At 39.8% G+C, this 12,890-nt stretch overlaps 1 long non-coding RNA gene across 1 annotated transcript in view; it reads right to left on the bottom strand.

Moving 5' to 3' along the window:
- The window catches only part of LOC127467053 (uncharacterized), a 36,982-nt gene extending 24,320 nt beyond the window's left edge, over positions 1–12,662 (bottom strand). Inside the window, exons 1-2 of the long non-coding RNA XR_007902947.1 lie at positions 12,623–12,662; positions 6,431–6,675 (exon numbers count right to left, since the gene is read on the bottom strand). This is a non-coding gene — a long non-coding RNA (uncharacterized LOC127467053). The remainder of the gene's footprint in view (positions 1–6,430; positions 6,676–12,622) is intronic.
- Between the last annotated feature and the right edge of the window lie 228 nt (positions 12,663–12,890).

Raw genomic sequence — 12,890 nt, 5'->3', positions numbered from 1 at the left:
CAAGACTTTCCAGAGACAAAACAGAGTTGTGTGGCCCATTAGAGACAGGTGAGAGCTGGCTTCTCTGGCTGCAAGAGATGGATGTGGCAGGGAAGAGGCTGAGTAGGGCTGCAGGACTGTGCCAGGGGGATGCAGCTGAGGTGATGAAATGCACTGAGGTAGCAGTGTTGCTTTTTCTTCCCCTTCCACTTCTCCCATGACTCCAGCTTGCCTGTCCTGTGTCCTGATGTACAGTGATTAAGCACCAGTACCATTATCATTTTTGCACCCAGCTGTCACTGCTTTGCTGTGGCAATGCCTTTCGCTGATCCTGATTCTGACCCACAAACTGTAATGGCAAAAGAAACTCCACCAGCTGAGTCAAAGCACAGAGTCTGAGAAGCAGAGGTTTGATCTCATGCCTGTTGAAAGAATAACAAGGATTCACACCGGTCTTAGTGGATCAGTGAACCAATCCCTGTGTGGAAGCTAGCTTGTTTTGAGTCTATCCCTGGGAGAGTAAATGATAATATCAGCTGCTTTGGGGTTTTTCGCTTACTGTTTTGTTTGAGTTATTGGCCATGAGAAACAAACTCATTCATATCATGAACATATGCATAAGACTCCCAACCCACTCGCACAATTTGTTTATTTTTCTGAAAAACAACAGAGGGCAAAGAGTTGCCCTATTTTAATGTGCTAGGTCATAGTCAAAAGAGTCAACTAATATTTCCCTGTAAGGGCTAGTATTTATTATATGAACCAACTATCAAATTAATCTGACAATTTAATCCATTAACCTAACCTTCATGTAATAAATACCAAAGAGAACAGATTCTTATTGATCTTAGCTGTCACAGGAACTTTGGACTCTTTAAACTCAGTAGTGCCTGTAGCTAATGGGACCATCAGAGTTAAACCCATCACATATGCTGTCTGCTTTCTCATGTCTTATAAATAATTCCCTGAGCTGTTCCTCTTATCTGCTCCAGCCACCTCTTCATTTACTTATTTGTTTATACTTATCCTGTGCTCTCACAATGAGTTCATCCCTGAAAAACTCCGGCGAGCTGTTTTCTTCTTCCACGGGATTTACCCCACCTAATCTGATGGTACATTCTTAAAGAAACCTATGACAAAATAGCTCTACCTGTCCCCTGCGGTTACCATTTCTGAGCTGTCAATGGCACAAGAGCCAGACCCAACCCCTCATCATCATTCATGGAAACCCTCTTTCCCCACTGAAAGGCAGTACAAAAAAGGCAGTATGGGCACAGCAGAATCAAACAGAAAGTAAAGCATCTTCTGGCTGTCAGCAAGTACCCACTTTATAACAGAGTTATACACTTTGATTTTAGTTTGAAAGCAAAAATTTCATTAGACACTCCCTACCAAGCCCAAAGTGTTCCACCCAACGACAGACTTCTCTTAGCCTTTGGCATGTCAGGTTTGGACAAACAAAAGAGCCTCTCAGGCAGAGCTTCAATAGTTGTTGCAATGTGATAATCAAATTCCAAATTGGGAGGAATAGCAGTGGGTGGATTAACCCCATGTAATGCACCTTTGCTTTATAATCCCACCTCTATCTATTAAATCTGTTCTACCAAAAGAATTTCCTCTCTCAGGAGTTCTTACCCCTTCTCCCATCCACCTTCTCCATGATCACTCCCTCTGTTGCTCTCTAAATTTTGCGTCATGTGGCATCCATCAGAGTTTACACCATTTCAATTGCAGGCTAAAAATGCACAGTGACAACACTCACAAAGAAGAAAGTAGCTCGCTTCTGCTTCTCATCAGTCTCAAGAATACCACATGCAAATTAGATTTCATATTATTGTTCTCTTGAACTTGCATTACTTGCATTTCCTTCAACAGGTAGTATGAGCGTGGTCCTTGCCACATGCAGCTTGTGGAGTGTCTCAAGCCTCAGTTTCTTTTGCTCTGGCCATAAAATCGATCTTTTGATATTCTATGTGTAAAAAAATACCCAAGAAGCTGTGTCTTCTTGTTCTTTTGGGAAGACTTATCTCACACTTTTCCTTTTAAGTTAAAATTTTCACCCAGCTCTTAATTTGTAAGAGAAAAGTAAAGGGTTCGCTATTACCATATGCACTTAAAGCTCAGATGTTAGAACAGACAAGCTTAGAAAGTCAGTGCTGACATAACAGCATTTGTAAAGGTGATTAAAATCTTGGAAGCATCAACAACAGCTTGTTAATAAAGGTAATCAGTGCTTTATTTTTTTTTCTTTCCTTATTAGAAGAATGGGATTTCTGTTCCAAACATCCTTCTCCATAAACATAATCTGTCCCATTATATTTGCACTGCTATAGAATGGACTTCTTTTCCTTTTGTTTTCCTTTTGTTTTTAACTCTTTTAAAAGGAAAAGCATCACTGTAAGGAAAAGGGAAGCTACACCAGAGCATAAATGTCAGGGATATAAAGGAAGCCATCCTCAGTCACCCCTAGTGACTAATAAATGCCAGTAAAATTCATTCCACATCTGGAATGTGGTCTGTAGAGAACCCAACAAGTATAAATCACCACCCTCGATCAGAATATAAATCCTGACATGATGCAAATAATGCATAGATTGTATGTTTGTGTATTTTACTGCGGTATCAGGAGGAGGAAGGAAGGGCCAGGTGACAGGATACAGGGAAGTTAGAAAATAACTTTGTCCATTTCAAGAAACAATACACTGCTTCCACCGGAAGAATATTTTTCAGAAAGGAAATTTACTCTCTCCTGCTTCACCACTGCAAACTCCTCCTCCCTCGACTTAGAAGCCTCCAGCAAAAAAGAAATTACGATATCTTGAACTCTGCAATCAGAAGGTCATGAAATACCAGCTTGGCTGTGCCGGCTGCATTCACTTTTCCTTTGTACAGCAGTTATTCAGATCAGATGCAAGTACATGACCTGCTTCATCTCCTTGGAATATTTGCTCCTTCCCCCGTGGCTGTAGTTCACCAGCAGGTCACGCCAGCAACTTCTCACTGATTTTCAAGACACTGGGTCTAGCAACGGTGACTGTCAACCAATGCAGTCAAGCTAACACTGCCTTTCTCTATTTTTGTCCCCAGGAGATGGTAAGCTATGTATGGCACACAGGTATGATCCAAAGCCCTCAGAAGCCAACAAAAATATGAAGGAAAATCCTCTGTAAGGGTTTCACGTCATGGGTCTATGAAAGGGAGACCTTTTCTACTCTGACTCTGAACATGGAGCTGTGCAGCAGACAGCAACAGCACAGCTCTGGTAACTGACTCGGACTCAGTCTCTCTCCCATGGATTTTTCTGTTTGATGTTTTCCTCACAGCTCCTCATTCACCTTCAGTATTCTAGGAGAATAGTATCCAATTGCTAAAGGAAAAAAAAAGTTTATTAAAACTCATGGCTAATCGTTAAACTGTGAATCTGGGATGTGTGAGCAGGGTCTCCCCATTCACACTGCTCATCCTAAACATACGAAGGTTACCCCTTGTGTAGTGCCCTCCTCACAGGCAGAGGGGCTTCCACTCATGACAATAGTACAAATCAGAAAAGCTCCACTGAAATTTTCACACAGTTTCTGTGTACATAATCTAGGGAGGGAAAAGGGATTTGAAGAAGCATGTGACAGATATTTTTCACACCAACACAAAACAAATTCAGGACCCAGGAGGGTGGATGTAAATGTGGAGTAATTCCGTTTTAGATTTATGCCATCAAAATCATAAAAGAATTGGGCATTAAATAAGTAAAATAGAAATAATAAATAAAAATCAACTTTTATTATTATTAAAAGAAGTTCCATGACATCACGAACTGTAAGGTAAGACCACCTTTGTGCACAAGAACAGTAGGCTGAATTTGTATCACTTCTAATTTGCAGTGATTGCTTCAGGATCTGATGCAGGGAATTTTAGTGGGATAAAAAACAAAGCATCTGTGGAGAAAAAGTAAGCTTGCTCAGATATTGTATGAAGATTAGAAGATTTTCCTATTCCCTAGAGATAATTTCTATTATGCAGCAGAGAGAAAACCTCTTAGTCAATCCATGAAAGTCTTTACTCCTCTATCCTACCAAGTCACATTATTTACCAAAATATTTTTTTCCTGTTCCTTTCTTTAGGGACTCTTTATACACAGATGTCTTGACTGGAAAACCAACACAGGCAAGAAATGCTTAACTGTGTGATTTTTCTGTGTTTAAGTGTGCCTTCTACCTTAAGCATGGGATATGAAGCTGTCCTTGAACCAAAAGCTGAGGAAAATTTACCTGCAGCTTAAGTACTGTGATTCAGTCCAATACATTCTAGGTAGTCTACAGGGACCCCCCCAAATTCTGACAGTATGAACACTGAGTCCCTGCTACAACCTGTCACACTGTCCAGATCTGCTTCTACAATGCAATGCTAATTAATATTGCAGACAGGCCACTCTGCAGTTTGACTGGATGCTCTGCTGGGAGGAGGTTCCTGTATTTTACTGATAATATAAGAACTGTCTTGGTGTCACAGCAACATTGATGTATCTTGCTCATCTCTACAATAAACTCCAACCTCCCTTTCCTCTTGCAAAATTTAACCAGATTTTTGGAGGTTGGGGGGTATTATTATTATTATAATTATTTCAATCAGGCATTCCTTTGCCCTGCTTTCCCAGGAAGGCCTTTTTTGAGGAATAAGTTATGACATTGCAAGTATCAAGACCTCCTTGTGTGTTGTAAAACAACAAAAAGATCTCTTCACTACTTCATAGTTCACCTTGAAGAAACAGAGTTCAGGTCAGCCTCAGGCGTGTTCCTGCTGGTGCCAGGTGTCAATAGAAAGCTCTTTAATGACTCATTTCCTAATTAAAGGCTTCCCTCTCCTGAAACACAGACCACTGCATCTTAACTATTCAGTGCACAAAACTGAATAATCTGGCAACTACCTACTGAATCTTTCACACTTAGAGACTACAACTGTCAAAGGTTGTTTTAAAATCTCTGAGACTTAAATTTGTTTTTTTTAAAGCACCGACTTTCTAAATACAGAAATACTACGAATCTATGAGTTGGGTGCCACTAAATTTTACACCACTAGATCAATTTCAATGAATAATTCAGGAGGAAGAAATAAAACCCAAGATTCATCCCAGGAGTGGGTTCTCCAGCGGCAAGGGATAATCTGGTGAGAAAAGTATGCTGGAGGACAGGAGGAAGAACAGGCTTTTTTTATTTCTATGGAGTAGTTGAAGTAAATTCCCTATTCTCTGATTTTTATCCCTAATATAAACTACCTTGTGAGCTACTCATTCATTAAATGTGATCTATAGCAACTATATTTTTACTGAATCTTAAGTCCAAGATCATAAGTTCACATGAGCACCACAACAGCATAAAATTTGAACAGATGTTTTCTTCTGCAAGACTTCCAGAAAAGAAGTTTTGAATTAAGCTACAGACAGTCACAGTGTTCAAGTCACTGTGGTTTAATGAGAAGTCACTTCTCAGCAGAGGAGTTTAAGCTCTCGTGGGACAGGAAGAAAACTTTCACCTGAGCCAATCATAGCTGTCTCACAGTCACATCGAGCCATCCAAAACACACGGCCTTCCAATAAGCTTTGGGGTAAGCCTTTCAGCTACTGCAATTAATGCAAGAATTGAAGGAGTTTCAATCAGGGACCAAACCCCACAGTCCTCAAATTGCTATGAACATGAACAAAAAGGGCTCTCTCCAACTCTAAACACAGCAATAGATGGATACAGATGGGTGAGTGGAGGGAAACAATAGGAGATTCATATCATAAAACAACATCAGAGGAGAAGTTAGCCATCTAGTCTCAGCACAACTGTTTGCTTGGCTGTACTGTGAACTGGAATGGGGAAGTAATCCAGCTTCTCCAAGCCTGGTTCTCTGCAAGCTCCCAGAGCCACTGCACAACACAACTACCCAGCCTGCTGCCTTATCCCAGCTGAGAAGGTGCTGTGCTAAGGTATGAGGCAGGAACACATGGTGGGAAAATAAAAATACCTCAAGCTGATCCCATTAGTAAAAAATGCATACTGAAACAAGTGTTGCAGAGTGTTTGCCTTTGATTAAGGAGTGTCCTGGCTCACCAACGGACATGGGTAATGGTGCAGCAATACCATGTCCATTCAGGGCTGCTTGTGTATGTTTTCCATAGGGACTTTCAGCTGTTAGGCCAGTAGTTGTTCTGTCTTTGAGATAGCCTATGTATCATTAATGACACATGCACCTGAAACAAGGAATTCTTGCCAGAGGTGAATAAGTGGAGTTATGATAAGATTTATATTCATACATATAACAAGAATATCCAGAGCTATAAATATTGTTAACTGATACCTCCTGGTTGTTCAACTTCATTCTTCAAAATTAAAGCCAAAATGTAAACATTACAGATATAAAACAGACCAACTGGAGTAGGAAAGGGGAGAAAAGGAGAAACATTATGCCTTACCTCCCAGCTACGAGAATCTTAAACTTTTCTCTAGACAGCCATCCCCACACCTTGGGGGAGATTTGAAACCAGATGGCAGATAGGCCTTTGCTCAGTTCCAGGATGGCAGCTCTTGTCTTGTCTTCTTGCTTTCTGTCGACTATATGGATTTCTGCTGGAACGCGAATCACATAATTAGTGCCACATTGACGGAGAAGGGATTCATCATGATCGTTCCTGAACCCGACAGGGTCTTCAAAAAGTTTCTGAAAGAAAACAGGAAGCTGCCAGAAAGAAGTGGACATCTCTGGTCCAACAGTTGGCTCTTTTGTTTGAAACCAAGAAAAGCACCATTCAGGACTCTAATTGATTAAAACTGAGTGCAATTGCCAGGGCACCAATAATTGCTGGAAGAGGGCAATGGTCACCCTAACGCGTTGTCACTTCAGAGGAAGTTGAACACTAACAACTGATCAAGTAGCATTAGTTAAAAGTAACCTTTTAATGACCCCTGATTTCTCCTTGAGGAAATGTTTCCTACAGAATTTGTACTACATTTTTCAATCCTAGTGCATGTGTCTTTGAATACCTTATTTTTTTTTAATTGTAAAATATGCAGAACTCTTCACTACTTCGTTCTATCTGTGCACTCTAAATGCCTTCTGTTGTTATTTTCAGATAAACCCCAGGAATTCTGCAGGTCATCTAAATTTGTCCCATCTTGCTGCTTGTTTGCAATTAAACTACTTCTTTTGCTGACTTTTCTACAGCTGCCATTATTCGTTTGGTTTTGCTTGATTACTTACCCTCGACTAACTCAAACTCCCACTGCCTTAGTTTTACTTTTTCATTCACTCAGTTATGTGTAACATGCACTTTCTTTTCCACAGTGTTATGTTCAGCATTGCAAGAATGCTACTGATAGTCCCATAAACTTTATGTTTTCCTTACAGCCTGAAGGTTGGATTAACATGTAAACCCTGGAATTACCACTCCTATTTACACAGGAGGAAAAAAAGGTATCACACTTCAGGCTTTTCCAGTAAAGCTATGAAATTGAACACCGTTTCAGAAAACCTGATGCAAATAAAATGCACTCAAAAATATTTTGTTGAAAAAGTTTATCATTTTTAAAAATTTACCATTTTAAAAGTTTGATGGAAACATATCTACGCTTCAGGTCATCTGGATTTTTGTTTTTTAAAGGAATTACTTTTTTCCATTGTGATAGAACCTCTGAAAGCTTGATATTAGCTTTATTTTATTTTGCTTTGGTGACACATTTCTTATGTTCAATCATTCTGCCAAGTGATGTAAGTATATCAAAATACCTTTTTAAGAACGTCATATCTGTAGTACAAAGAATCAAACCAAGAAGACATACACCTTGAATATCCAGCACCTCTATATGCTTGTATTTTTCTACTTCAGATTGTGCCTTGGCCTTGGCTTTTTTTTATCACTTACAGTGTCCCCTAAAAACATACTGAAAATATTTAAGACCTTTTTATATGTTGCCAAATCACCAAAGAAGACTGTCTAAATATTAAAGTATTAATAAATAAACATAAAATAAAATGTCAATTAAAATATCAATTAATAAACCTTTTACCAGTGAAAAGTGGAGTTCTGAGAAGTAATCTCACTCTATCAAGACAGAATAAAAACTTCTTAATGAAGAGGTCTGTAATTAAATAAAAATGTCTGGAAGCCAGGGAAACTTCATGAGGGAGGAAAGAATTTTAGGCACGGAGAAACAGAATGATCAAATTAGGGTGGCTTCTACTATGAGTAGAAGAGTACTTTACTGTTGTCCTTCCTAAGACCAAAATCAATTCTCAAAGCAGAGGAGACCTTGGGGCAAGAATGGGACAAAGACGCTTCCCCTCCAAGCAGGAAGGAGGAGAAACATGAATTAGTAAATAGGTTGAAGGCAGCTGGCATCAGAAGAGACTGGATGACACATCTCTGAGAGCTTTTGGAGAGAAGACCAATAGCCTCCAAGTGAGTGATGTGATTCAAAGAAAAAGGGTGGACAAAAGCATCTGCATTTGGGGGATTGTATACCTGTGCTGGAGTAGGCAAACTCATCCAGGTCATCATCTTGCCCTGAACACCCTGCATGATGGACAATATGGCTATGTCCCAGCCTGACCAGGTAAGTTATTTCAGCACAACCAGACTGAAATAAGAGACACAGGTCCCTGAGAAATATGAAGGACAGAAACACCTGAAAGGGGAGTTTTGCTGGGTCTACTTATAAGCATCCCTCCACCTACAACTAGGGGAGAGAACATAATTTTTGGCCCTGAAAATAGACTTTCACTATGGGCACTGCTGCCACCAGTTCATGTATGCAGGAGTGCTTGTCTACACAGAATCTTTATCTGTGCTTTGCCTCAGTTCCTCTGTGTGCAGGTTAAAAAAAAGGCAGTGAATGTGTTGGTCTTTTGGTGGAAAGATTTTAAAAAATGCAAAAAGACTATTTTAGTCCTTAAAACCTTGTTTCATTGTTCCAGGTTGGCCAGAAAGCCTTGCAAGTTCTCTCTTTTCCTCTCTTATCTTAAAATAGTGTTGGACACTTGACCCTGTCTTTCTCTTGTCAGTATCAAAGTGGTACATTCCCCCCTTTAGGACTCTATGTTTTAGCTCCTTTTGTTAGTTGAAGTAGATGATGCATTTGGGCTTCATTTGTAAGGTTCAAAAGCTTTTAGATAACACATCTGTTTTGTTAGAGCAGCACACACCATTCCTAAGTGTTGGGGAAGGAAGGGAATATTGGCCTCTTGCAGACTCTCTCTATAAAGGGGAAGCAGTCATTTCTCTGGGGTCAGAGTCCACAGGGTCTGGACTTTGTTCATTCTCTCCTGCCTGCAAACAGGGAATCAGGAAACATAAATACCTGTAAGATAAAAGCAAAACCTAAACCTAGAGAAACAAGCAGTGTTGATCTCTACTCTGGATTAGTCCCACGCAATGCACACTGCAGTCTACCATCAGCTACTGCTGTTCACACTACCATGGAGAAAGCAACCTATCATATTGAGAACTACCTTTGGAGCAGAGACCCTCAAAATCAGGCATGAAATCAAACACAAGGAAGGGTATGGGATAACAATACAATGTTATTTTACCATGAGAAGAGCAAGAATCTTTATATGAGGGGCTGTACAGGAGAACGTCAGGTATGTACATAAAATAAAAGGTTGTTGCAACAAACCCGGAATTTTTTTCTAATCTTCACTGAGAAATCAGCATGAAAAATTCATCATTGCAAAGTCAGTCGGCCCTGTCCTGTCTGTTGCCCAATCTATTTGACCTAGACCATGATAAAGGGAAAGGTAAAAGAGATACTAGTTTCTGACAGACTTTCCCTTGAGAACTTGTTGCCGGCGGGGAAGGCCTGGCTCAGCAGAGGGTTTGCAGAGCTCTGCAGCTGGGTGTGTGTGGGTTGTATACAGGGGACACAGACATCTACAGTTCTCCTTCTGCAAGTTTCTCTCTGTCTTTTTTCTCTTCCTCATTCACTACTTTGTAGACCCAGTCTGCTGGGCTTTGGCTCCATTTAATCAAAGCCCTTGTAGTGTACAGGTTCATCATAAACCTGGTCATTCTGATTTTGTCTGGTCCATCTTCTACAAGCATCACACTTGTGTCACAGAGTTTAGATATTTAATAGCTCAGTAAGCTAATTTTCACCTCCATTTCCGGGGGTGTTTAAAAGAAAAACTCATCCAGGCTGGAATAGGGGAAAAAAAATTCTGAAAAGTCAGAAACAAAATAAATAAAACAAACAAACAAACAAAAACAAACAAAAATTGACCAAGGGATGAGTCTTGAGAACTTGAAGATGAGATTTGAGTGATGAACTCCTTCTACTTGCTCCTCAGACTGGACTTCATGTGATTATATGTCATGACACTTCAGCCTCTCTTCTACTCTGTGGCTCATCTACCATATCCTGATTTGCCAGGGGACAAATAGGAGAGAAGCTCTACTACTGGGCTGCAGTCAGGCAACATGGTCCTGTTCCTGGGGCCCAGTCCTCAAAACCACACTCCTCTGTTGCATTCAGCTCCACGCTCCTTACCAAGGCATATGCCAGAAACACAATCTACTTTGGGACTTCAGTCACGTGCTAGGACTGGATAAATTTGAGAAGTCAGAGGGCAGAATGACTGTGAAGGACAATAGGTAGATCCTAACACAAACATCATCTGACAGAGAGGAGAGTGGTGTCTTCTGCTTTCAAAGAAAGCAGCTGGAATCAAGCCCAGAATTTTTCTGCAGCTATCATAACTCAGCCACACTGCACAGAAACATTATGATGTAAAAATGATACAGTATTAAAATGATAGAAGTGCAGCAGTTTGGATTAAAATTGCACTGGGAATGGCAATTTCACATTTCAGAGCTATATGTGTGCTTCAGCTCACAGACACAATGTATTAATAGTGACTTCCCAGAGATAAGATTGTTAGAAAAGGTTCAGCAAAGTGATAACACATACTAGCTCTCTCTCCAAGAGTGAGATCTTGGAAAAGTATGTGCTTCCCACTGGCTTTATGGAGAATTTTTTTGGATCCATGGGCAGCATGCAGCTCCCAGTCCTTTCAGCTGGTTGCTCGGACAGCAGTTTGTATTTTCATATGTGATACAGAGTCACTGTATATTAATTCCTTACACTGCCTGCCGTCTTAAAGAGTTGTTGTTTGTCTTCTCCAAGTGGATGTATTTCAATGGCAAGAGAATAGATCCTAACATAAAGTGGATGAAATTCTCCACTGCTCTGTGCTTTTATGTAAACAGCTGCACTTCTGCAAGGTGGGTATGGAAGGCTGCCAATTCCTAGTGGCTGTCTTTCACACCCTTATTATATGGATTATTACAGTAGTTACAAGGCAATGAAGGTATCAGACATACATATCAGCTTAGGGCTGTATGCATACTTCAGGAACCAGTTTAACAATAGCTTGTGCTTATGCATTTGATTAAGAATTCAAACGTCTGCACTGAAGGAAAAGGAAACGCAGAACAGTCACGAGCATTTGCTGTTACAAGTCACTGTGATTCTGTTCTTCATGGCAGTGCTGGGTCAACTTACACAGGGGATTGACTCCTGGAGCTGGTGGCTAGAGGAATAGTATGTAATAGTTATATTGATGTTATCTCTCCAACAATATTTTAGACACAAAAGACAAAAGGGCAGAAATTCTTTAAGAAGCTGCTTTATCAGCATGGTATCAGACTATTGCAATTTACAACTGGGGTACCAGAATATGCTTGGTAAGCATATTTTTGCATTTTTTAGGGTGTTCAAGGATCATTTGCTCCTTGCAGTAAGTTACAAAAAGAAATGTAGAAGTGCAGAATACTAAATTATCAGTATAGTACAAAGTTATGTATTATTTACAAGCACAGTGTGAGCTGTCAGGTCAGTTAAATCAATTATTCACCATTTGTTCAATTTAGCTTTGTATAAATCTTCATTTTCTCACTCAGCAAATTCCAAATTTACTACAAAGCTTTATGCCATGTCTGTAATGAGAACAGACTGAAAAGTGTTAAAAGGCAGACAGCTTACTAAATTTATAAGCAATTGCTTGGAAAAAAATGATCAATGTCTACACTTTATTTTATCCGGAGTGTGATTTTTGTGCATGAATCATACATGATATATACATAACTTTACATCTTGAAGTAGAAAGATTCAGTTCTGTCCATTTCTTGTCTGTTACATAGAGCAAGTGATTAAGATATTCCTGTAAGGAGTGACTGACTGATTAGAAGAGGAATTCATGGACTTTTAAAGCTAGAAAGGATCTAGCCTGTGACACCTTGTATCATACAACACAAACTTCACACAGCAATGACTACAACAAGCTGATGCTGATGTCTTCTGATTGAACCTGACTGTATCAGAAGAACTTCTTTTTCTTCTTAATTTTGCCATAACTTGTTGCTTCACATTGGTGGAAATATAGAAATATATAGATCGAGGTAAAAAAGAAAAATTTGGCTATTTTTGTAACCAGGGAGCCAGCAGTCGGGCTAGATCTAAAGTTTGATCTGATCCATCATGTACAATGGCAATGTATTACTAGGAGAAGTTATTTGCATTAGAGATTTGTGTGCAGTATTGTTCAAGGACTGTGGAAACAGTGAGATTATCTACCTTGTAGACCTCAACTTTACCCAAGAAAAACCCCTCACCTTAAAAGATCATTCGATCTCTCTCTCTTCCATGCCTGGCTTTTCTTGAGAGGAACCTGGCTGTGTCAGTGTGGAAAAGGGAAAATACTAATGCCTGAAAACAACTGACTTGTTTAATTATTGATCAAAGGTTATCATTCATTAGCTGAGCAATGGGAGCAGGCCGCATACACTTTTAGTGTGGCTCACATGTGAAGCAAAGTGAGTTGGGTCAAACCATTCTGAAATATCATCTAAAAATTGTACATTTTTCTGTTTCTAAATCTAG

Source organism: Manacus candei, unplaced genomic scaffold (genome assembly GCF_025592945.1).
Source record: "Manacus candei isolate 608988 ecotype Guabito, Panama unplaced genomic scaffold, ASM2559294v1 h1tg000013l, whole genome shotgun sequence".
NCBI lineage: Eukaryota > Metazoa > Chordata > Aves > Passeriformes > Pipridae > Manacus > Manacus candei.
Note: the sequence above shows the minus strand (reverse complement) of the source record. Positions and strands in the feature narration are given on the sequence as shown.